The sequence below is a fragment of the Numenius arquata genome, chromosome 2, assembly GCF_964106895.1.
Source record: "Numenius arquata chromosome 2, bNumArq3.hap1.1, whole genome shotgun sequence".
Taxonomy (NCBI): domain Eukaryota; kingdom Metazoa; phylum Chordata; class Aves; order Charadriiformes; family Scolopacidae; genus Numenius; species Numenius arquata.
Window position 1 is genome coordinate 129,615,721 of NC_133577.1, and position 24,233 is coordinate 129,639,953.

Genomic DNA, 24,233 nt, shown 5'->3' on the forward strand with positions numbered 1-24,233 from the left:
TCTCCATCAAGAAACCTCACAGCTACAGAGCGAGAGAAAAATAATTACCCCAAAGAGCAACGGGGACCTATGTAAAGCAAGGAGGCAAGAGGGTTTGTGCAGCTCACTGGGGAGAGGAGAGTGCATGGAGCAAGTGACCCATCTGAAGGGGGCCAGATGGAGTTTGTGCCACTCCATGGTTAAGAGCAAAGTGAACCACGGGCTTGCAAAAGGTACTGGCTTGATGGTCTGGGCTGCAAAGGGAAAGCTGCTTTCCCTACTCATCATTCATCTACCTGTGTCCATCATGGAAATTTAATTGCCTTTTTTATCAGGAATATGATAAATCAAGGGCCTCTGCGTGAATTCACACTGTGAAGGGGCACAGCCCTGTTCAATCCCCAGTGACTTTCTGTTCCCCTTCCCTTCTTGCCAGAGCTGCCCGTGGGAACCACCAACCTCTCCTCATCCTGGTGCCAAACCCTTCACTGAAAAGACCTGGGTGCAAGGGCTGAATTTCTTTCTCACCGTTTTCCTCTCTGGGGTCTGCCAACACATTTCTTATCAACCACAAGGCTTAAAATTGTGTGTTTGGAAATTTGAGGCTATATTAGGACTCACATGGCCAATATGCAAGAGAGAGTGAAAAGTACTGCAGGAGAAGGAAGGAGCAATAGGTGGATGCTGGCCTTTGGAGGAGACGGGGATGCTTTCCGGAATCGGACTAGAATTCACCCAATGTTCCTACAAGAAAATTACTTTGCATATTGCCTGGAGCCTCACGAAGTAACAGGAGTTTCCCACTGACTTCAAAGGGCTGTAGACAAAGCTCACAAAGAGTTTTTCACTCCCCTGTGCTGACAGACAACTGAAAATTGCAAGAACTGAAGAAAATCGTTCCTCCTCCTTTTGTGATACGCTGGGATTCCCCAGATGGGCCATTTCTACATGATACAATTTAGGAGAGAAACCAGGATAACGGCTTTGAAGGGAAACTTGCAGTTTATTCACAGAACATGTAAAGAAAAGTAAGGGCGAGTCTGGAGCCACTGACAGGATCCAGGCTTAAAATTTGGGCTAAGTCTGGACCCCCTCCGTTCCCTGCCTTATTCTATGCTTGCCCTTGGGTAGCATCAGCAATTCAGGAGGTCAGAGGCAAACTCAACAGCCAAAACAGAGATGTAAAACAGACACAGGAAGCCTTTCCCCTCCTGAGAATGGAATAACAGCTTTGGCAAAACTTACGTTCACATATACCCCAGCACCATCCACTAATGTTTGATACTGGTGTGAGCCGTGCTGTCTCCTAGGAATCATAGAATAGAATCATAGAATCATTTAGGTTGGAAAAGACCATTCAGATCGTTGAGTCTAACCATTAACCTAACACTACCAAACCCATCGCTAAACCATGTCGCATGAAACAAAACTATCCAACTTGTCAGGTCCAAGGGCAGAGGGTTTCCTGCCCTGATGTAAAGGATCAAGTCCAATGGTGCAACCTGGTACTCTCGCTACCCACAGGGTTACACCACCAACCCCAAAGTCTTAACTCTGGCTTTCTCCTCCTCCTCCCGCAGAGCTAATAAAACTGGTGTGGCCTTTATTTGCCTCCAGACCCAGTGCTCTTTTCCCAGCTCTATCTGTGCGACTTTTGTTCCTCCCAACAAAGGGAGACGCTCTGTTCCCCAGCCAGGGAGCTCCCTTACCCTCTGAGTCCTGATAAAAGGAGCGACACTTGAAACCAACCCGGATGGCTCGTGCCCTGTTTCTAATTAGCACATCATCTGCTTGCTTCTAAAAACAGCCGCCTGCATGTGTGCCTGGAAGGAGAGTCGCTTGCAACAGCACCTCGCTTTCCAAGCCGCCTGGAGACAGCCCGGTGGGGCCACCTGGCCACGCACCAGGAGATGCACCACAATTTTGTAGGGACATGGGTACCCCAACCCAATCCAAGCTGAGGAATTCAGACCACGGGGCATTTGGCAAAGCAAAGCAGGGTGTTTTTCCCAAGGGTAAGTTAAGGGGAAGCAGCTGAGCTGGGAGTCTCCTTGTCCCCTTCACCCTGGGAGCTCTTCAGACTATCAGGTCTCGTTGAGTTTCTCTCCATGCTTCGAGACTCATGCTGGGGCACCCGAACTGTATGTGGATACTCCAAATTAATATCTAAACTGCTTGTTACAGAGAGTTCAGGTACACAAATAAGCAAGCTAGATTTTATAATGTGATTTCTAGCTGGAGGTCTAGGTTCAGTTTCTCTCCCCATTTGGATTCATTATTTGTCTGTACAGTGATGCCCTGAAACTTTCTTTCTTTCTTTTTTCTTTTTTCTTTTTTTTTCTTTTTTCCTTTTTTCTTTTTTACATTTTTTTTCCCTTTTTTCCTTTTCCCTTTTTTCTTTTTTCCATTTTCTCTTTCTTTTTTCTTTTTTTTCTCTTTTTTTTTTTTTTTTTTTTAATTCATTAGGCAGCACAGCAGGCATTTAGCCACTGAGAAACTTTCTTCAATGCCAAAATCATGTGCAGGCTCGGGGAACAGATATGTGTGGGAGAGAGGTAATTACGGCTCTCCGTATCTGTCTTTAGCCCTGAAATTAATCCGTCGAGAGCACTGAATTAACTTAAGACCAGAGAGATCTGAGGATTGTTTCTGGCAGTTTGTCCCAGTGATGCTGGACCTGGTGTGAGTCTTTGGAGAAGAGCCAACGCTGACTGCAAGCCAAAGACAGGACTGCAGACATGGCAGGTCCTGCAGGAATAGACGGCCCGCCTATGCAAGGGATGTCCACAAGAAATTAGGGAAGATTCACTGTCCTAACCACCTTCCCAGACCTTAAAGAAGCCAACAGCCAGTGATGCTGCGTGTTAAAGATCTGTCCTTAAATCTCTCATAGTAAGAGAGAAGAGAACAATTAGAAAAACAGCAGAAGGGAGGGAAGAGTTGGGTCCAGGTCAGCAAGGAAGCGTGTAGGAGCAAGAAAAGGATGGTATTCCCTCCAGCCTGGCTCCTACTTCAGATGTGAGTCCAGTCTAACCCAGCCACTCCCGAGCTTTTGTTCTGCAACAGCAGTGAAGCGAGATTTTTTATTATTATTATTATTTATTTTTTGTCAATTGTGAAACAGCCACTGTGCTCAGTGAAATCTCTGTGGCTCTGTCTGGAGTGAGGCAGGAAGGGGTCCCCAGACCAAAAAAGAAGCAAAGACTCAAACAAAGAACAGAGAATGGATAGTGACATTCAGGATTCACAGCCTGTTGTCTCTCCAAAGCTTGGGTCTTTTCTACATCGAGGAATTAGGGATGAGAAGCATAAACCTGTATCTATATTACATCTTTAGGTACAGTCCTGATGTAACAATGGAGTCAGTCCTAGACTTCAGGGCTGTCAGGTATTAGCTCTGCTCCAGCCTGGATGCAGCTTCCTACAGACAGCAAGGGCAGGCTTTGAGCTTAGGCAAGGCTCTACATTTTGCTTATGACTTCTCCAAAGTTCATGTGAGTCTAAATCCCAGTTCAGTTCACAACAGAAGACACATAATCCTGATCCATTCCTGGTCCAGGCTTCATACCTCCCACTCAGCAGCATTCAGATTTGTTTGGTCTATCCCTTTTTAAATGTCCCTCTTCCTCTGTCAATGTGAGATGCTCCACATACTCGGAGAGGTTGGCCGGGCAGATTCAGGCCATACTAGTCCTCTCTGCCAGCTTGCCCACATGACACAACTGTGGCACTCTCAAAAGGTATCGGGGTTTTGCAAGCTGTGGGATTTCCTTTCCAAGCACAGCTCATCAAAGACCAAGATGTGATTTCTCTGAAGCTTTGCCCAACCAATCTCTAGCTCATTGCAAACCCCTGGAGGTATTCAGCTAAACGTGGTCCAGATGGCACGGGAAGACACAAGATATCAACAAGTCACATCCAGGCTAAGACAGTGATGTCTTTACAGAGGCTGCCCAAGCCCAGACGATGACAAGTAAAATCAGAGCTGACCCAAAAAACAAACTGAGCTTTCCCTCTCCACAATGCTGCCCCTCCATCGCGAGACTGTTTCTAAACCGATCCATTACCTTGCTTTTCCTTTCACAGTTTCTTCACAGCTCCAGCTCAGCCAGAAGTTGAGCCATCTGAGCACATGAGAAAGGCTTTTCAGATGTGAAATCTGGCTCAATGGGAGACCTAAAAATCTCAGAGGCAAACTGGGCCCATTCGGTTCCCCAGCAAATATCTCAAAGGCTTGTGTGTCACCAGAGAAGAGCTGAGTCTTGAACATGTAATGAACCCTCTGAGATTTGCCCATCATGGCTCAAAGCCACATCACAGTTCCCCTCCCGAAAGCTGTGTTCAAAATCTCTCCCTTATAAACGAATTTTTCAGCTCTCGCTGTTTACAATTCATCTGGCAGTACCAGCTTGGGAGGATTCACTCCGTACAAAAGGATCTCATGGCACTTTTCAAACACTCATGAGCACCCTTGAGAAAAAAGGGATACAGTAAACAGAGTCCCTTATATCTCCAGAGAATTAATGTAAAGTACACTGACTGACCTTCCCCACATACCAAGAGACTGTGGCAGCATCTAGTGCACAAGCTTCACCTCCCAGCGTCTGATAGAGATGCTAAACAGCTCTGTCTCCATGTGACAGTACAGTAGGCACTGATTGAAAAGCCCCTGGCATGAAATGCCCTCACATCACCTCCAAGCACCACTGACATCCCTCAGTCCGTTTCATGCTGGAAAGAATCTGCTGTATCAGTTTGCAGCTATTAGTCATCAGGAGAACTGGGAGTCACCTTCGAAATGCCTCCTTCCAAGCATCTCCGTCCCCTGCCCTGAATGTAAACACAGTCCAGAGCCAGAGCTTGGTTTCCACAACTGTATCTATTGGGCTATTTATATCCCTGGTCCTCTCTGCATAAAGAAAATCAGTAACTTATACCTCGCAGCAGCAACCGTGCCTACAATTATTGATCGGAGAGCCCTGGGTGTGAGTTCTCAGCGGCAAAAGCAGGGAAAACCCATCGAAGTGTTCACATCTGCGCCCTGCGAGACTTGCATCTCAGCTCTTCCTTCTCTAACAAGGGTGATCACTCACCACCCAGGGATTGCGAACCAAGGGATTTGGAAAGGCTTATGCATGGAAGGGAGATTAACACGGCCTCAAGCCGTCTGGTTGGAAAACGTGGGAGGCATGATAGTGGTATTCACAGCCACAAACAGTTCAGTCCAGACAGGGACGTCGTTGCCTTTTTTCCCACCTTCTACATGGAGAGCTAAGCGAATTTTTCACATCCACCTTCTTTAGATTTAGTCTTTTGGGGTCTTTTTTTTTTTTTTTTTAATCTCAGCTGGACCACAAGTGGATGATGATTTCTACCAAGGGGGTGGCCTTGTAGACTTCTGGGAAGAGGACAGGTACGGTCCCTCCCCAGCTGGGGAGAGAACTGCTCAGAGGGATTACCTGTTCCTTAAGCCAGGTGAAGAGCGGATGCTGTATGGTTGGGGCCCCACGGATCTAGGTTAGCACACACCCCCTTATGACAGGCTCCCCGTGTGACCTTGAACACGTTGCTTAGAGGTTCATCTCAGAGCCGATTAGGGGATTTAAATAATTTTCCTCCAAACTAGCAGGAGCGGTTTGCTTGGTTGTTTTTTCTGTTTGTCTTAAATCTGTTAGGTGGGTTTGAATATCTCAACCGTAATCTCCCTGGGTTGCAGATGCAGCCATCCAGCAGATGCTACTGATATACATGCAGCAATAATTAACGAACACCATACTCCTTTGACTGAGTGCATGGTCTCCTATTTATAATTTCTCTGTCTGACCAGACTAACTGACTTTTCAGAGGCCAGTCTCATGGTAAAAATGAACATGAACTGTGGTATCTGAAAATAATCCTCTGAAGGAGTTCTGCGTCGTACAGAAAAAAATCTTTTGTGACAGTCTCCAAACAGGGCAAATAGAAATGAGGTGTCACAAAATTCATTCAGCACATGAATTCACACCAGTCACCCTGCTATGCAGGACCCGGCATCCTCAGATGACCTGGAAGGGGACAAGACTGACCAGATCTCCTGGGTCCTCCCATAGGGCCAGAGCTAAACAAGCTATGAGATCTCTTCTGGGCTCCTCCAAAGGGAGCAATGTGAGCGCAGGGAAGAATAGAAGCCATGCAATCAGATGGCCAAGAGCTATATTTAATTCTTGTCTCTTAATATTCATGTCTCTTCTGTGCCCAAATTAAACCACAGGATTTTGTGATACTTGGGTGTGAATTCGTGTCTGGTACGGAGATAAACTGAAACAGAGCTGTATGAGACCTCATAAGATAAAATCCTGTCTTATTCCTGATTGCTCCGGCTGTGACATTCTTGCCCTCTAGCTACAGGGACTGGGTGATCATAGACTTTATTTCAACACTGCAAGAACTGAGTTTAGACCTCCTGTTGCATTGTGGATGCTTGTTTTGCTCTCATGTTAGAGGAATGCTCCAGACAGAAGAATCATCAATGATCTTGAAGAAAAAGGATACCACCTTATGTGTGACCTCCCCAGAGAATGCTGTGTTCTCAAGTTCAGATATTGTTAATATCCTCCATCAGTGGGGGAAAACATAGCAGCTGATCTTGTGAGACTGACTACAGAAAAAAAACCTCCCAGCTATGGCTTCAGTGTCAAGGAAACAGGGAGAGGGAAACGGTATTAGTCCAAACCACCTCAAGGTTTTGGTGGAGGTGGATGAATTTCACCCTGTTTCTCCTAAGTTCTGCAAAGACAGGAATGTAAAAGAACTGGGACAGAGATGAGCGAAACAGGCTCTCAGAGTCAATATTTAACACCAGGATGCCTTTGACGCCAAGTGTTTGGGGTTTTGAGATAGTTTGGAAACTATGATTTGTTTTCAAAGACCAGTAGGAAAAGGTCTTTGGGAGAAGAACAACAGTAACATTGAGATACGTCTGCGCTGTGAGATGAAGCAGGTTTGAGAATGGCGTGAAGCAACACAAGCCGTGCAGCTTGCACGCTGTCCCTCTGCCCTGGTGTTTTTAGCTCAAGGGCACTGTATTTCTGCACAGGTACACCAGGTACCCCACAACCCCTTGTGACAGCCATCAGGAAGCCCTTCTAGGAGTGGTCATAAGCCTACATTCTGCACGCTGAGACCATACAGAGGCACATGCTTCATCCAGCCACCAGAGAGACCAAGCTCAGGTCCATGTAAAAGTACTAAGCACGCCCTGCTCTGGCAAACTTAGTTTAGACTGATATTGCTACGTACCCTGAATTTCAGTGGGGATGATGGGCAATGCTGGGCTTGAGAATCACGGAATCACGGAATTGTCAGAGTTGGAAGGGACATCTAGAGATCATCTAGTCCAACTCTCCTGCTAAAGCAGGATTGCTCAGTGCACATTACTCAGGACTGCATCAAGGCGGGTCTCTGAAAATCTCCAGAGAATGGGCTGATAATACAGATAGCCCCCCCCCTAGAGACAGAATAAGAGGGAATAACCACCTTAAAAAAAAAACAGAAGAACAGAAGAATCAACCACCAATGCCTTTGACAGCACCCAGGATTTCCTTTATGCTGAATCCAGCACACCATCCCCATCATCTTCTGTAAGACCTCACTAGTGCTCCTAAATTTGGCAGCTGTCATCTACAGGAGTTACGTGATCTGGAGCTAATGCAATTAGCTGTGACTTTGAAGGCACACAGCAGCTTCTCATCATTCTCAGAAGAGCCTTAGACAACTTGGGGACTGCAGCCAAGCTCAAAATGACTGCCAGGAGTGTCATGTGCTGTTCCAGAGCTAAGATAGTGTCTGCAACAGGAATGGAGCCTTGAACAGATTGGGGAAAGGATGTGGGAGGGAGGGAAGACAAGAATGAATGAAGACAAAGAGGGATCAACATCAGAGAAGGGACGGCTACAGGTTACAGGATCAGAGTGCGAAAGGAAGTGAAGGAAAGGGGAAGGATGGTGGGGATGGGGGAAGATGGGACACAGTACATAGCGGGGGAGGGCAAAGAAAAAAATAATCAAGTGGATTAAGCAGGGGGAGCTGGAAGAAAGCATATACATTGAGAGGGGGAAAGCCAGTGCATTGGGACTGGGAAGTTTGGTTTAGTTTGTAGTAATTATTAGGGAGAGTGCTCAGGGCTTCATCAGTCTCATCTACACACCATCAGCACCAGTATCTCAAAGGAGATATTTCAGGCCAGGTATTCAGTTCCAGTTACAGGACATGCCCTTGATGGTCTCTTAATTCCCTCCTATAAGTACAATTTAACCCTTGCCAGCAGGTACCACCCAGAACCCCTTTCATCCAGCACGTTTGAACATTGCTGCCAGTATCCACAGTGCTCGGCACTGAATCACTGACTGAGCACAAGCTTTTCAAATGCTCTCATTGATGGGTTATGATTAAACATGGCCTGGCAAAAAAAAGGTGAGAGGATTAAAGTGCCATCAAAGGCAGAAAAGAGAGGCTGGCTTGCAGGAGATCAAGCAAATAAGTCAAGAAATAGTCTCTACTGGCCCATAAAGCTGCTCCTGTTCATGTGGTTGGGTCTTTTATTAGTCTTGACGTATTGTAAAAAGTTACAATAACTACTCCCAAAGATCAGATTTTCTGCTATAGACACTCTTAGAGGGCATGGCCCACTCTCTTCTTTCATCTTACTGCCAGAGAGGCACCGTTTGTGAGAGACACCTTTACCAAGGAGACCCTACGGCTCGTGGTTAGGGGAGTAGGGTCCCAGATGGACCGTGATGGTGAGTTTGTGGAATTGCATGTGTTCTCCCTTGTGTGCCTGTGGGCTGGGGAGAGAGGGAGTGTTTAGGCACAACTACACAGGCAGGAGTTTTTCAGACTAGATATAAGGAAGAATTTTTTTACAATGAGGGTGGTGAAACACTGGCCCAAGTCACCCAGAGAGGTGGAAGATATCCCCTCCCTGGAAACATTCAATGTCAGGTTGGAGGTGGCTTTGATCAGCCTGGTATACTTGAAGATGACCATGTTCATTGCAGGGAGGTTGGACTTTTAAGGGACCTTTAAAGGCCCCTTCCAACCCAAACCATTCTACGATTCTATGTATGGCAAGGGTCAAAAGGGGCTGACATTACATCAAATCTTAGTGGCATTTCTTAGATTTTCCATCTCTATGCCAGCATTGACATATCTGCCAAGCCTGCGGGACTTCTAGATTCCCATTTTGACCTCAAGATGCATATACATTTTCTAGGCTGATCTAGACTTTCAGATTCCCATTTTCACCCCAAGGTGCACATACGTTTTCAAGGCTGATCTGGGTCACTCCCTAGCATCCCGCATGCTCAGTGTGGCTATGAGTTATGCATCCAACCTGTGCACACACACAGATCTGACTTACTGTGCCTGCCATGGGCAGCCACCATGTGCATACGCTGCGGACATCTGGGTTTCTTGGCCATCCAACAGCCCTTGATGGGAAGTCTGTGCTTGCAGACAGTTAGTGTATGGCACCTGCAAAGTAGACACAGTCGGAGCCTTTCATCGTGGAGAAGCCTGCCAGGATCCAGGAGCCACAGAGAAATGCAGGACTGCCTCCAGCTCTACGTAGGAAAGAACATGCCTTCGTATGCTCCCTGTGTATGAAAGTTATATGCAGATGTCTTAACATATTTCTGCCCCGAGAAAGAGTTAGTCTTTCAGGGCTGCAGCTTGACAGCCCATTGAGCTCTGCACAGAGAAGGACCCTTGTGTTATTCTGGGCTCCACAATAAGGTATGTGTGGATTCCCATGTGTTTGTTTTCAAGAATACAATGTTCATACAATGTGTGCAAGGACAAACGCGTCCTGAAAACAGATGATAACCCAACCAGCATAACCTGTTTTCTGCAGCTTGGAAAGGAGACACACCTGAGCTAATCCTGGGCAGTGTCATGGCCCCACTATCTGAGCCCCACTGTCTGGGCCATTCCACCTTGAAGCGTCCCTGATTTTACAAAGCAAAATAAAACCCCAGCCTGGAGGTTCACACCTTCCAGGAAGATGACTGCATTAATATGAGCAGCTCCTTCAAGACTAGAGGGCCTGTAGGAGGAGACTGGCGTAATTACAGAATCACAGAATCTTCATGGTTAGAAGGGACCTTTGAGATCACCGAGTCCAACCACAAAAAAACAAACAAACAAACAAAAAAAAAACCCTAAAACAAACACCCTCCCACAACACACCCACACAAACACATCACACCCATCCACAAACAGACACAAACCAACAATCTCGGCCACTAGAGCATACCCTGAAGTGCCATGTCTACACGTTTCTTAAATACCTCCAGGGATGGCGACTCCACCACCTCCCTGGGCAGGCTGTTCCAGTGCCTGACCACTCTCTCAGTAAAGTAATTCTTCCTAATATCTAATCTAAACCTCCCCTGCCACAACTTTAGACCATTTCCTCTGGTCCTGCCATTATTCACTTGGGAGAATAATTATAAATCAGTCCAGCATCATGCTTAGACCTCTTAAGCCTCAACTCCTCCAACAGCCCAGCTTCTCCACCCCTGCCAGTCCGCACACCTCAGTGCATGCCATGGTAACCAAGAGCAGATGTCGAGGAGCTATTGCAAACAGATGCCGACCTAATGAATGCGTCGAGGTTGGGGCAACCGGGCACGGAAAGATAAGCAGGTGTCAACATCGCATCACCTATGACACCATCCATCAACACTGTCAGGCCGAGGCAAGCTGCCTCCAGATGGCATCTAATCCAGCCGCGCGGGACGCCGGGCCAACAAAAGGGGTTGCGTCAACCTGCACCACGGTAGTGCCAGCCCTGTGAATCTGAAAACGACTGATAGGGGCGGAGAGAAAAGCATCCTTCTGCGGTTTGCAAGAGGAGTCTGACTCTCTTCCTGCAGCGGCTCGAGGAGGCAGCCTGGAGGAGCACGAAAGGAGAGACAGGCGGCCACTTGAGATGTTCTGGAGAGACGTGTGGTTCACCAATGGTACAGAACTTCCTCTCCCAGAGCAGCTCAGGTAATAAAAGCTGCACAAACACTGTCTGCAGTGCAAGGGGACTGGGAAGTTAATCATTTGGTGGGGCGGGGGGGGGGGACGGGAGAGGGATGGGGGGAGGGGGACGGGACGGGGAGGAGCTTAGAAAGAAAAAGAAAGCTTGGGAGTAAACATGTTTTTTTTCCCCAGAGCAGCATCCTGTATCTCACTGGAAGATGACAGCTCTGAGCCCAATCCTGTGCTGCAGCTGGGAGAGATTGCAGCTAGGGCACCTTGGTGAGCATTACCCACCCTGATATAAATTAGATGGCAAAGGATGGAAAAATTGAAGCTAATATTCCCAGAACAGTCAGGACTTGAAGGCTGTTAACCCCTATTTTCTCATTAAATTCCATCTTAGGCAAACGCTTTTCACTCATCTCACTGTAACCCAGAGAGATGAGTCACTTCTCCTTCCCATCCACAGCTGTCAAGAGTATTGCTGGGCTGTTACTCCACTGCAGGGAGACCAGCTTTTGGCTCCTGGGTGTATCAACATATGATGGACCAGAGGCCTCCCCTGTGCCCTTTCCCACCTTTGGTTGTTGACCCCCATCCACCGTGCCACCTTTTCCTTGTGTCAGCACGAATCTGTGCCCACAGTGCCATGCAGCAAACTTGATCCAGCTGGAAACTGAATTTGCAAAAAATATGTGTATTACTTCCATCCCTGTATTTTTTTCACACCCTTCAGTGACCTGGCTGTACAAGCAGCATGAGGAGGATGCAGCGATATCAGGACAAGCGGCCAGGGCGTTGGGGTCAGTTTTTTTCTGTAATGGGTCGTGCTGCACGGACCACACAAAAAATCAGAGAACAGCAGCGCAGGGATGCTGCAGGTATAGACCCAACAGAGCCAGGGAGCACCCCAACACCCCCATGAAAAAAAAATTCCATTTTAATCCTAAAAAAACATCAGAAAACATCATGTCGGTCACATTCAGCTCCCCGTCACCACAGGCACCTTTAATGCAGGGGGTCTGCAGAGAATCTACTACATGCACCGTGACACATGGTCACTGCAAAATGTTTCCCAAGATCTATAGTATGAGGCTAAAAGGTGCAAAATGAGATATGCCACAGGAGGAGGGAGAGAAGGGCATCGCCAGCACTGGCTCCTTGCAACAGCCAGTTGTTTTGTCATGTAGTAATTCATTATGTCTTAAAACATAGGGTGGTTTCAGAGCAATGGGATCTTAGTAGTACTCAATGTGCAATTCTGTGACATCCCAGCATCATGGTACTCTAGACAGACACAGATTTGTTATATTAATACCCTTGTCTCCTTCTGAGATTATCAAAAGGCAGGTGCTGTCACCCAGCAAAAAAATTAGAGTTGGGGATAGATGGATATGACTGGTGCTTACTGTTCATGCACTATTGGGAAGGCACTCAAAAGAATGCTGAAAAAATAAGAAAAAAAAGAGGATTTTGCCATTTTCCTTCTCATTCGTTTACGAAATCTCTCCCAGTTGGGACTTTCTGGACCAGATTCTTCCCCCAAGAATACACTGGCATAATGTCATGGATTTCTACAGAGTGCCTCCAGCCCGGGATGGAGTAAAGGCAGTGGGAATCTGACCTTCCCTCTTTAACGTAGGCTGCCCTCAAAAGCTGCAAGCCCCAGGGAACTGGGCAGTGTGGGAGTGCTTCTGAGCCTGCAGGCAGAGCCTACGGTCCTAGACCGGCATCCAGGAAGAGCTGCTTTAGTTTTCCAGCTCCTAATTGAACTAATTGAGCTTCTGCAATTTGCCGGAGTTAACCCTCCCCTCGCCCACTGCAGGAGGCCAAAACCTTGCTGCCGATTTGGTTTCTCAGGGCACCGGTGCCAGCGTTTTCCACAACAAAAGGGAGACGGAAACTGTTGTTGCTCCCAGACTTCTCAGGGTCTCCCTTTGATTGTTGTATTTCCTACCAGTGTCAGCACTTGTGATATTAATGATCTAGACAACGGGTCATTAAAAACCATTTGGGAGGGGGACTGCAGCCACATAAGGAAGGATTAGAGCCCCCTCGCTATTAAAGAGTGAATATTCACCCTGCCCAATTAAAGGGATCTTTGCCTAATAGCGGGAATACCACTCCTCCAACTCCCCTCTGGCAGGGAGGCTGTGGAATAATTTTATCACCCTCCCAAATAAAGCAGAGGAGATATCTGACAAAGAAGCTGTTTTTCTGCATCTGAGGTGCCCAATCCAAAACATAAAAGTGGTGCCGCTCAGGGAATCACGAGCTACCGTCTGACAAGGTTCATAGAGATATTTCAGCCGAGGGGGACTGGTGGCTACGGCAAGGGGGACCTCCAATTTCAGTGTCCTTTCATTTTCTTTTAATGTTAATTGGATTAAAATTTCAATGGGTTGGAGGTGTATTTTTGCATGTGTGAGATAAAGATGCATAAATATGAGCGCCGCTGATGGGAGAATAAATGTAAAAAGAGGAGGATGAAGAGGCTGCGGTGGCTGAAAGAGCAGTCACATCCATGGCTTCTTTCCTGGGCTTGGGGAAAGCAAGATCTCTTTATTCAGAACTGTGAACCTGATCTTACCCCCGGGTCTGGAGCGGTGGGAAATCCCTTTTCTTTGTCAAGAAGCACCATTAATACAAGGACAAAAAAGCATGAGCTGTGAAGCTGCCAAAGAGGAGTTTGGTGAAATGAGTCCTGTGCAAGCAGCTCCATTTCTCGTGCCCATGCTATCAATGGGGAAACTTAGAGGTGAAGGAAAAAAGGGCTACAAAAACCGTAGTCCCCATGGCCCCCTCAGCATGGCCTCCACCAGAGCTGCTCCCAATTTACAGCATCTTCCACTATTGCCAGTCCAAGAGGTCAACAAACATTAGCGTCCCTCAGAGATGGTGCACAAAGAAAACAGATTCCAGCTCATTCTCTCTTGCAACCTGCAGCCTTTTCCCTCCTGCCCCCTAAAATGACCCTGCTTCACTTAATTGGACCCACATCCGACCTCCAAACCCACCTTCACCTGCAGAGTTTAGAGCGACCTGCATTCTCCAAATTAATTCCCTGGCAATGGGGGTCCCAAAATCTTCTCCCAGCTCATGTATTGCTCTGCCAATCTCTGTGCTCCCAAATCACTGTGCCCAACCATTAAAAGAGAGCACCTCTCCCTACCCTGTCTGGATTATTGGCTGTAATCTCCTTGAATGAAAAGCACAATATAAAAAATGCGATATTATTACAGCTACTTTCCCCACCGGAGCTGAATTTAAGGAAGGTAAATAATTGGCATAAAAAGAGGCTTTTGAAAAGCAGGCCTCTGTACCCATTTGTTTGTGGATTTCTAGCAAATGCATCGCCAGGCTCACTACAGCGAACTACATCACCACCACATGGAGAGAGAGATTAAAAAAAAAAAAAAAAACCAGCTTCTATTTATTATAAAACTTTAATTGGCTTTAAAGAGTGACTGTCATGCTGTCTGACACTTTAAAGTGTTCTGTACAGTAGGAGACATAAAACATGAATCATTGCACTTGTTTTTCATCGTCTTTCCTGCCACATTTGCTAATTATTTAATCTCCCATGTCAGAAGCGGGACTTTTGCTCCTTTTTCTGCCCAGTTTTTTTCCTTCCAATTTTCTCCTGTATTAGAATATGGCACAGGTGTCGCCCTGGTGCAGCCTGGACATGGACGGCACAGATCCGGAGGGGCCAAGGAGAGGGAGGGATTCAGAAAGGCGTGGGAGATCATCCACAAGAATTCAACAGGACGGTCCCAACACAACTTCTTGCATTAATTCCTCTTCTTCTTCTTGATGGAAGCTGAGGTTCTAGCCACCAGGTTCCCTTTCTGCTCATATCTCATTCCCATAAGCATCTCCTACTGACTATGTTGGATATGGGACACTTGCCCCAAGCTGGGAGTGCCCCTCTTTACTCTGTTTTCCCCTTAAAGTCTAGTCAGCTCTAGGCTCTCAGATGCTTACATGGACCCTGTTCACAATTGACCAAGAGATGTTTGTGGAACAACTCCCTGAAGCACCAGAGAAGTGCTGCTTTGTTGGGAAAGAGCATCCGCTCCTCTCCATTCAGAAGAAAGGAGGTTCTCCCTGTAGAATAGGGGGACCAACATCTTCACGCAGCACTTTATACTGCATCCATGACCATCTGAAGACACATACACTCTTCTCTTCAACCCTGTGACAGTGTCCTCGCCATAGAGAGAAAGCAGCCGGAAAACCTGCATCCACTAGAAATGTAGAAAAGACTATAAAGTATATTTTTTCTAGTCTGCAACACCGAAACAGAGGACCTAAAATAATGCAAAGCTTACCTGGGGGTAAGCTGCATAGAAAAGCCCAGACAGACAGATGGATAAAAGCCACAGTCATGTCTTTATACACTATAAAAGATTGCTAAGAAAAGCCTCCAAAAAACAAACAAACAAACAAAAAAACCCCCAGATTTTCAGCTAGAAACTATGGATGCTGATGTGAAATCTTTCTTCTGGACAGTGCAGCTCAGCAGTGCCTCCGTTGCACCGCACCGGGCTCTGCGGCACCGTGCCTGCTTCCAGTGACCTCCTGGGCAAACTCACTCCTTAAATAACAAAAATAAGAGAGTGAAGGACCACAGCAAGCCAGAAGACCTCATCCACCTTCCCACACTTCAGGGCAGGACCTGCAGGGTACGGACCACTTTCCAGTTGGCCTGGAAAATTGGGCTTTCTCCTCTGTCTCTAGCAACCAGCTCCCAAGGGCTGGCATCCTGAGGGGATGCTCTCCTCTGCCAGCCTGCGTGCCCACGCTGTGATTTATCTCTTGGCAGCAGAGCTACATGGCGCAGCGGCTTCTGATGCACACATCACCCTCCTGGAGAGATGCATCTTGGAAGGGGACAAGAATGCACCCCCTGGGATGCTCACCTGTGGTTTGAGGCCACTGAACGGTGCCTCTGATTGAGGGTTCCTGAAAGCCACCACCGTTTTCTAGCATGGGAGTTGGGAGGGGGGTGGATGAAGAAGAGTCTCAGATGTTTGCGGAGAACAAATAATAATACCGCTAATAAGGCTGCATAATTTTATGGCGCTTGCTTCCCCATCTTCAAAGGGCATCCCACAGCTTTTGGCAAGCCCCTGTGAAGCAGAAGCTAGTCACCAGCCCGATGCCAGCTCAGGGTTTAGCATTAGCAGGGTTTAAGGTGACTGTTGATATCATTAATAGGAACGTTAGAACACAAACGCCGGCTGCCAGCCGGCAGGGAGAGCGTGGGCCCGGGGACTGCTCACCAGGGGAAAGAAACCCATGTGAGGAGCAGCCCAAATTCTGGGTGCTTCGGAGGCAGAGGAAGGGATTTGCTCCCCAGGCTGGCACTTCTTCAATAACTATGCACCTCACAACAAGAGTGACCCAAGCAAACTGCTCGGCTTCATGTTGGATGGTAGCAGAGCATCTCCTGTCTCCTGCTCCCCAGTGTGTGACAACAGCTTTGTTGCCCCCCTGTTCCCCTCCACCAACCCCCTGTGCATCCCCCTCAGCCATCACAGGGTGCAGCCCAGGTGAGAGCTTCATGTTCTACAAGCAGAAAGCCCCAGGTCATCTCTTCCCACCGAGCAAAACCTCAGCTGAAGTTCCCCTGCGTCTCCATAACCCCCTCCATCGACTTCAACCAGAAGGGCTGGGGATGCTTCTGTGCTGCGGGGATGAGAAACTGGCCACACATGGGACCTTTGCAAGGCAGTCTCTTGAGATCACAGCCCTAAGGTGTGTTCAACTTGACACTCAAAGGCATCTGAAGAAGAGATTTCTGCACCCGTGAAGCCTCTCCAGGTACTGCAGCTCTCTCCAGACACCTCATGCAGCAAAAACAATGTGCAAAGCATTATCAGAGAGGGGCTGCTGGGACAACTTACTGACCCATACAGGCAATCAGCTTATGATATGAGGGATGGGATCATGTCGGCTGAGCAGGCACAGCTGCTAATGTTATTCTTGTTCATCAGAATACTTAATCCGACTTTTTTCTTTTTTAATAAAAATAAATCCTCAATGACTATTTGCCTGAGGCTTTAGTTAGAGCAGCTAATGGGGCGGTCACGTGAACTGAACCCTGCGTATGGAGTAGTGAACAGTATCAAGATAGCTGAACCCTAGTAGGGAGGGCAGGAGGAGCCCAAATCTGGGAGAAAAGAATACATGCAAATGCTCTGCCGTGAATCCACAGGGGTGCAAAACCTCTGGATGAATGGGCAAGAGAAGGTCTGATATACTCATGTGCAAGCCTGCATTGGGAGAGGTCAGGAATTGCTACAACCCTTGGAAAAATCCCGAACAAACATCAGTGTCACAAACCCTGGCGATGGGAAACGTGGCAGTTTGGAGTTAGATGGCAGCAGAGCCCAAATGAGCAAGCCGCAGGGCAAGAGCAGAGGCACAGCAGTCCTCTCCTGCCCTGGTGAGCAAAGGCTCATGGCTGCGGGTCACCCCATGCAAAGCCACAATGCTCCACCAGCCTCAAACCCTGTGATGGTGCTGGGCTGTGGTGCAGAGGCAATGGGAGGCCACTTCCTCCCCCAGACATGCAAACAGGAAGGACATGGACCTGTTGGAACCAATCCAGCGGAGGGCCACAAAAATGATCAGAGGGCTGGAGCACCTTTGCTATGAGGACCGGCTGAAAGAGTTGGGGGTGTTCAGCCTGGAGAAGAGAAGGCTCCAGGGAGACCTTAGAGCCCCCTCCAGTCCCTGCAGGGGCTACAGGAGAGATGGGGAGGGACTCTTGATCAGGGAGGGGAGCCATAGGATGAGGGGTAATGGTTTTAAACTGAAAGAGGGGAGATTTAGATTAGATATTAGGAAGAAGTTCTTCCCGGTGAGGGTGGTGAAGCAGTGGCACAGGTTGCCCAGAGAAGCTGTGGATGCCCCATCCCTGGAGGTGTTCACAGCCAGGGTGGATGGGGCTTTGAGCAACCTGGTCAAGTGGGAGGTGTCCCTGCCCATGGCAGGGGGTTGGAACTTGATCTGTAAGGTCCCTTCCAACCAAACCATTCTATGACTATGAAACACGCCAGGTCCTAGCACGCAGCATCAAATCTCATTGAGGAGCCAGCAAAGAGCACGTGCAGCCTCGCACTGGTACCAGGAGGTGAGTGCTGGCACCATCCTGCTCTGCAAACATGCGTCCTGGCACCCACTGGGCTCCCCACACCCTCTGGCTTTGCAGGGAGCCATTCACCAGCAGATCCCTGAGCTCCTGACACAGCCCACCAGCTGAAGGAACCACGGAGAGCCTTGAAAAGGGTTTAAAAGACTTAAAACCTCAGCCAGCTGATGGAAAGACCTCGGGAAGAGGAATGCCAGAGGGACATATCCAACCCTGAGCTGGGGGCGTTACCGTGCAATCGTGTTTTGTAGCCTTTTTTCTTTAGTTTTGTTTACAGTCCCCAATTATCCTCCTCTCTGAGCAGTCAGAGCAGTTCACACCTGCTTCGCTCAGGGCACAGCATCCCTCTGAGCCAAGTTCTGAGCCCCTCCGCCAGCGCCACACCAGTTCCCGCAGCCAACAAGTTTCCAAGGCACGCATGGCATACAAAGGAAAGAAAAGAAATGCCGGAAGATTAGACCCTGAGCTGAAACTAATTGTTCAATAAGCCATGAACAATATAGCGTTGGTGCGGTTTGCTTCTCTGCCTTTCATCTGCGGGAAGGAAAAATAAACAGTACGGGGGAGAAGGGCAAGAGGTGCCAAGAGCCAGGATGGGGTGAGGGAGCCAGCGTCTGAACCAGGACGGGGCTACGATGCTCTCTCTTAGTCCCGTAACAACACCGTCTGCTCCCACGAGTGAGCTACTTCACTGAGGCCGTCAGTGCTTTGCTCAAAGAGGGCTTGATTCAGCTTGGAGTAAATCAAGTGATTCCCAGGCCAACAACATCGGAGTCTAGTCCACAAAGCAGATGAAAAATAAGTCCTTACATTCCGGGCTATTATTCTGGGAACGGCAGCGCCTCATTCAGATTAGATTAATTGACAGGAATAAAAAAGAATATGTTGATAACTCCGGACATACAGAACATTTTTATTCATGCTGGAAAGAAGCCCAGATGTAATAGACTCGCACTGACACCCCTCCTGTCTCTCCCCCCCTCCTCAGTGCAGTAGGCACCATCAGCAATTTCATTCCTGATCCTTAATAAACTAAGGGCAGGACGGGATCTGGGGCACCCAGTGAGACAGCATCCTAGCAGCCTCAGCACAAGGCAGATTGCTGGTCTTCGCCCGACTGCAAAAATTAACCATCTACCCAACATATGGGTCCCAGAGAGTCTCCTGCAGAGCCCACTCCCTCCACCCCCCAAGCAGGATAATCCCCTTATTGTTATTTAGAGACACAGAGATGGGTCTGATCCACAACCCCAAAATCCCCGTGTCTGGAAAGGGCTGAGGAAGAGAGGAGATTAGAGATTCACCTCCCATGAAGGGGAAGAACTGGAGAGCCAGATCCAGACCGCCCTGAAATCTGTGAGCATCTGAAATTTGGATGCAGACCCAAATTTCTCAGACGCAGCCCAGCTCCATCAGCACGTTGTGTGCCCATACAACAGGCTTACTGCAACCTAGCAACTAACAGCTGACTGCCTCGATGAGCTCGAAGCTTAAGGAAGAAAAAAGATCAACTTCAAAACAAGGACAAACATTGAACAAGCACCGAAGAGTTCAGGCACAGGAGACCCAGATATAAGGAAGAAATTTTTTACTATGAGCATCATGAAACACTGGCCCAGGTTGCCCAGAGAGGTGGTAGATGCTCCATCCCTGGAAACATTCAAGGTCAGGTTGGACGGGGCTGTGAGTAACCTGATACAGATGAAGATGTCCCTGTTCATTGCAGGAGAGGTTGGACAAGATAACCTTTAAAGATCCCTTCCAACCCAAACTATTCTATGATTCTATGAAATGTAGCACTGCAAAATCTCCCTGGTCCAGGGAGCAGTGCCTGGAAAACTCCAGCAGTTCTCCCTTCTCCAGCTTTGAGTTACCAACCCTGAGGCTCCCGTATTAGTTGGCAACTCAAGGTTAAAGGTAAAGCTTCCTGCTCTGGACCCAAATTGGAGTACCCAGCTTTTCTCTGCAAATAAATGCATTGCACAAACCAGAGCAAGTGAAATCATTGCAAGCATTCAGCATTCAAAGAAGCTGCCCAATGAACGCCAGGGAGGTATCAATGTGGCTTTATACAAGCAGTTGAGTAATGGGATTGCCTCCACTAGATCCCACAGTATCAGCAGTCACGATGCTGCCCAACTGGATGGAGTTCAGTCAAGGCAACTGGAAGGAGTAGGGGTTCTCACTGATGGAGGGGTCACGGAGATAAGCAGGACCAGCATCTTTAAGTCAAAATTGCCAAATGTTTTCTCTCCGAAAACAATACCAACCCCACTGCCTGCTCATGTGGCAGGGAGAAGGAACCCTTGAGTATAGGATTCAAAGATGGGCTACACCAGCCCAGTGCAATCCTGCTGTCTCTCCTGCTCCATGCCTCTGTGTGCCAGACACATCCAGGAGGCAAATGACACCTCAAAATGACCAGCTGGGGTCTGGTAGGGAAGCAGGGGAGATCTGCAGTGCTGCAGCATGTACCTGTATGAGATAATTCATCACCTGAAAAGAAATCCACAGGCATCTTGATCAGCATTAAGCAGGAGTGAGATGGCCATGATATGCTGAGACTAGACGGGCCACCAGCTCACCTTCCAGAGGTCCCATCATTTGGGATGTTTTACTGCAGAACAGAGTCTCTCAAATGCTGTCTCTTACAAAATGAACAGCCTGGAACAGGCTGCCCAGGGAGGTGGTGGAGTCACCATCCCTGGAGGTATTTAAGAAATGTGTAGACATGGCTCTTCAGGGCATGCTCTAGTGCCCGGGATTGTTGGTTTGTGGTGGGGTGTTGTGTGTGAGGTTGTGGGTGTGGGGTTTAGTTGGTGGGTGCTTTTTTTTTCTTGTTTTGTTTTGTTTGATTGTTTGTTTGGTTTTTTTTGTGTGTTGTGGTTTTGTTTGTTTGTTTGTTTGTTTTTAATGTGGTTGGACTCGATGATCTCAAAGGTCCCTTCCAACCACTAAGATTCTGTGATTCTGTGAAAATAATTCTCTCTGCCTTTCACACATGGTCTCAGTGGCACCATACAAGGGCCAAGCAAAGAAAAACACCTTTTATTCCTTCTCAAGCCTGTCATTCTTGAAAAACAACCAATCCTGGATTGCTTTGCTCATATTTCAGAATCAGTGCAAGATCAGATCCAGAGGGAACTGAAACCCGGTGAAATCTTTCTTTCTGCCTTCCAACTCAGAAACAATCAGAATATCAATCCATGTTGTTCCAAAGCAGCCAGGAATAGCTGGGAGGGTGAGGAGAGTCTGCAGGGGCTGCAAGGCCTTTGGGGAACGTCTTGCAGCAGGTCAGAAGTGGAATGTCCTCACACTGCCATGTGCTGTCCCCAGTTCAGTGGCCAAACCTATTCTGAAGAAAACACACACCCTTTGCTGGAATTAAATTTCCACCTTTTTCCAACACACTTGGGGACTGCACAGCTGAGGGAAGCCCAACTCTGTTGTCTTCCCGGATGCCATGCTGTATCCCCGAATCCTTCCATGAATCAGCAGGGAACCTTATCGACGTGCTTGTTGTGGCAGCAGAATTAACTGCTGGCGTGATTTTACCAGAGCAACACGTCAATCCCATTTTCTATTATTAGGCATCTGTGTGTTATGTTCATTGATCCTGGGCACTAAATTTCCTCAGGGGTTAACAATACTTTCAACACGCGGACAAAAATCCATGGAAGCTTAAAGAATACTCAAGCGCAAGATTCCCAGAGGTCCCCAGGGCACGTGTTTTCTTCAGTTTACACAGACACATCAATATATCTCCTTAATTTCATTTCATTATTCCACCTGTATAGTACGTATGTTCCCCTTAGATTGACTGGAGGGAGCTTTTTTATGACAGATAGGAAGATACACTGCCCCATTCATTAGGTGCACCTTGTATTTTGTGAGCTTGATGGCCAGTCTTCAAGATCAGAGTGAAAACACTCCTGATTCCTTTGGTTTCCACAGGAAATGAAATGTAAGTATTAAGGCCTCTTGTGGATGCAACGTGTGATTCCAAAGGGATCCTATTATACAAGTCTAATTAATGTCCTATTACAAAATGAGATCCAGTGAATATCCCCATTAGCTAAGCAAAGATGGGCAGAGATTTAAATATGCAAAATCAGCAGTGAATAGGTAAATGGAGTCTAAATGAACAGTCCAGGGCAGATGAGAAGAGCAGACAGATAGCAGGTAGGGGGATGGGAGATCACCCGGAGACATAGTAATAGGGAGAGGTGTACAGTAGCTTGGTACAACAGGTAGATGATTGATGGATGGGTCATCAGATGGAAAACTGACACTGGCAGCAATTGCACTATGTACAACCTAGACCTTTCTTGGCTCTTGGTCCTTTGGCATTCCCCTACAAAGGGCACCTGAACACCACATCAGGCTCACAAGAGGAGGCTGGAGAAATAGGAAAGAAACAGCTAGAGGAGTGAAGTTGCATTCCCAGAAACGGACATCATCCCAGACAGGATCTTGATGCCTTAAAACCTAACCCTGGTATCTCACTCATCTACCAACGTCTTGGAGAGAAGGTTTAAACATATAGTGAACAGCATTATCAATGGTGAGGGCTCAATTTTGCTGCCCACGGTGCTCCTCTAAACCCAAAAGTGTTTCTCTTACTTCCGCAAAGTTACACCAGAACATATAAAATCAGTCTGGCCCATTAGAGCTCACATTTACCTTCTGTGCAGAATGCAATTTTCTTACATCTGTTCTAGCTAACAAGCAGTTAGAAAGGGTGAGACACTGAAGGCAGAAAAGACAGGAACAGTAGCTAAATGATGGCTAATGGGCAGCTGATCGAGTAGAAGGACAGATGCAGAGAGAGATGAATAGAATAGATAAACAGGCATCAGACCCCAATCTCCCAGCAATTACAGTCTGCTCTGGAAATCCTAATCTTCTACAGTGTCGCTCTCCAGTAATTCCAGTTAAATTAGTTATTATCCCTCATTTGTGTTTGTCCCTGGAATTATTTTGGTGGCATGGATCAAAGAAGCACCATGGGTTTTAATGTGGCGTGTGCTTTCAAAAAGTCAAAGCATTAGAAAGTGCTCCCCACTCTAATGCATTCTCGTCTCGTGCCGGAAAGTGGATCTTTAACTTCTAATTAGCGCATCTCAGGATCTGTCCAAACAACCCTGCCATGTCTTTCCTTGCAAACACAAACAGATGAGGTTCCCCAGGGACTCGGAGCCAGCTCAACACCTATGAGGGGTATCAGGGCTATCACAATTAATAAAGCACGAGGAGGCACTGAGCAATGCCGAATCCAGCTCTGTAAATGCAACCCAGTTGTTTGTACTTTATTTTCCATTTCCCACTTGATTGAATAAAAAAAAAAAAAATCCCTTCTGCAACTGTACTCAAAAAAAAAAAAGGAAAGAAAGATCTCATTACATGTTTAATTTAAAACTCTACCAGTGATTAGGATATTTTATGGACTGATCGCCTGCCAAATGTTATGGTTTAAATAAAAACTGCTCCAAAGTTCTGCATGAGCCATAAAGGAGATAGAGGGTTTGAGGTTTTTTTCCTCTGCTTTGGAAACAGTCACTGACTCAGGTATTATGCTGCAAATGGACAGGAAAGCAGTGGACAAGGAAGCAATGGCGAGATGGATAAATGAGAGAGGGTCTGACAGAATGAGGGGCTTACATCTTTGGCTGGAGGGAGTTCCCCGTCCCCTCAGCCCCAGCAGACTAGGAGATCCACAGTGACCAGCACGTGCAAAGCATTCAGTACTTAATTATAGGTATCAATGATGTGAAGCAAACAGAAATGCGCAGGGGCATTCGCCAGCATCAGCTGCCGGTTGTGGATGTATAAATGGGATGAGTCTTGTCATTGCACCACGCACAACAGTTGGGACAACAACTAAAATGCAAGGAGTTGGTGCTGGGATGTCTGCAGGGCCAAGAGAGGCACCTGTGGCAAAGGGATCCCCCCAAAAAAGGGAAAGGGGAACAGCAGCATTCTTGAGGTCCCAGTGAAGAACAGTTTTACCCACAGAAATGGATGGCAACCTCCCCTTCCACCCACTTATCCCCAAAACCATGTTAGCAGCAATAAGGGTGATGCC

The 24,233-nt window shown here is 47.5% G+C and overlaps 1 protein-coding gene across 1 annotated transcript in view; it reads right to left on the bottom strand.

The window, feature by feature from the left end:
* The window catches only part of PLXNA4 (plexin A4), a 444,814-nt gene that overhangs the window by 316,005 nt on the left and 104,576 nt on the right, over window positions 1–24,233 (bottom strand). The gene's annotated exons all lie outside the window — the stretch shown is intronic.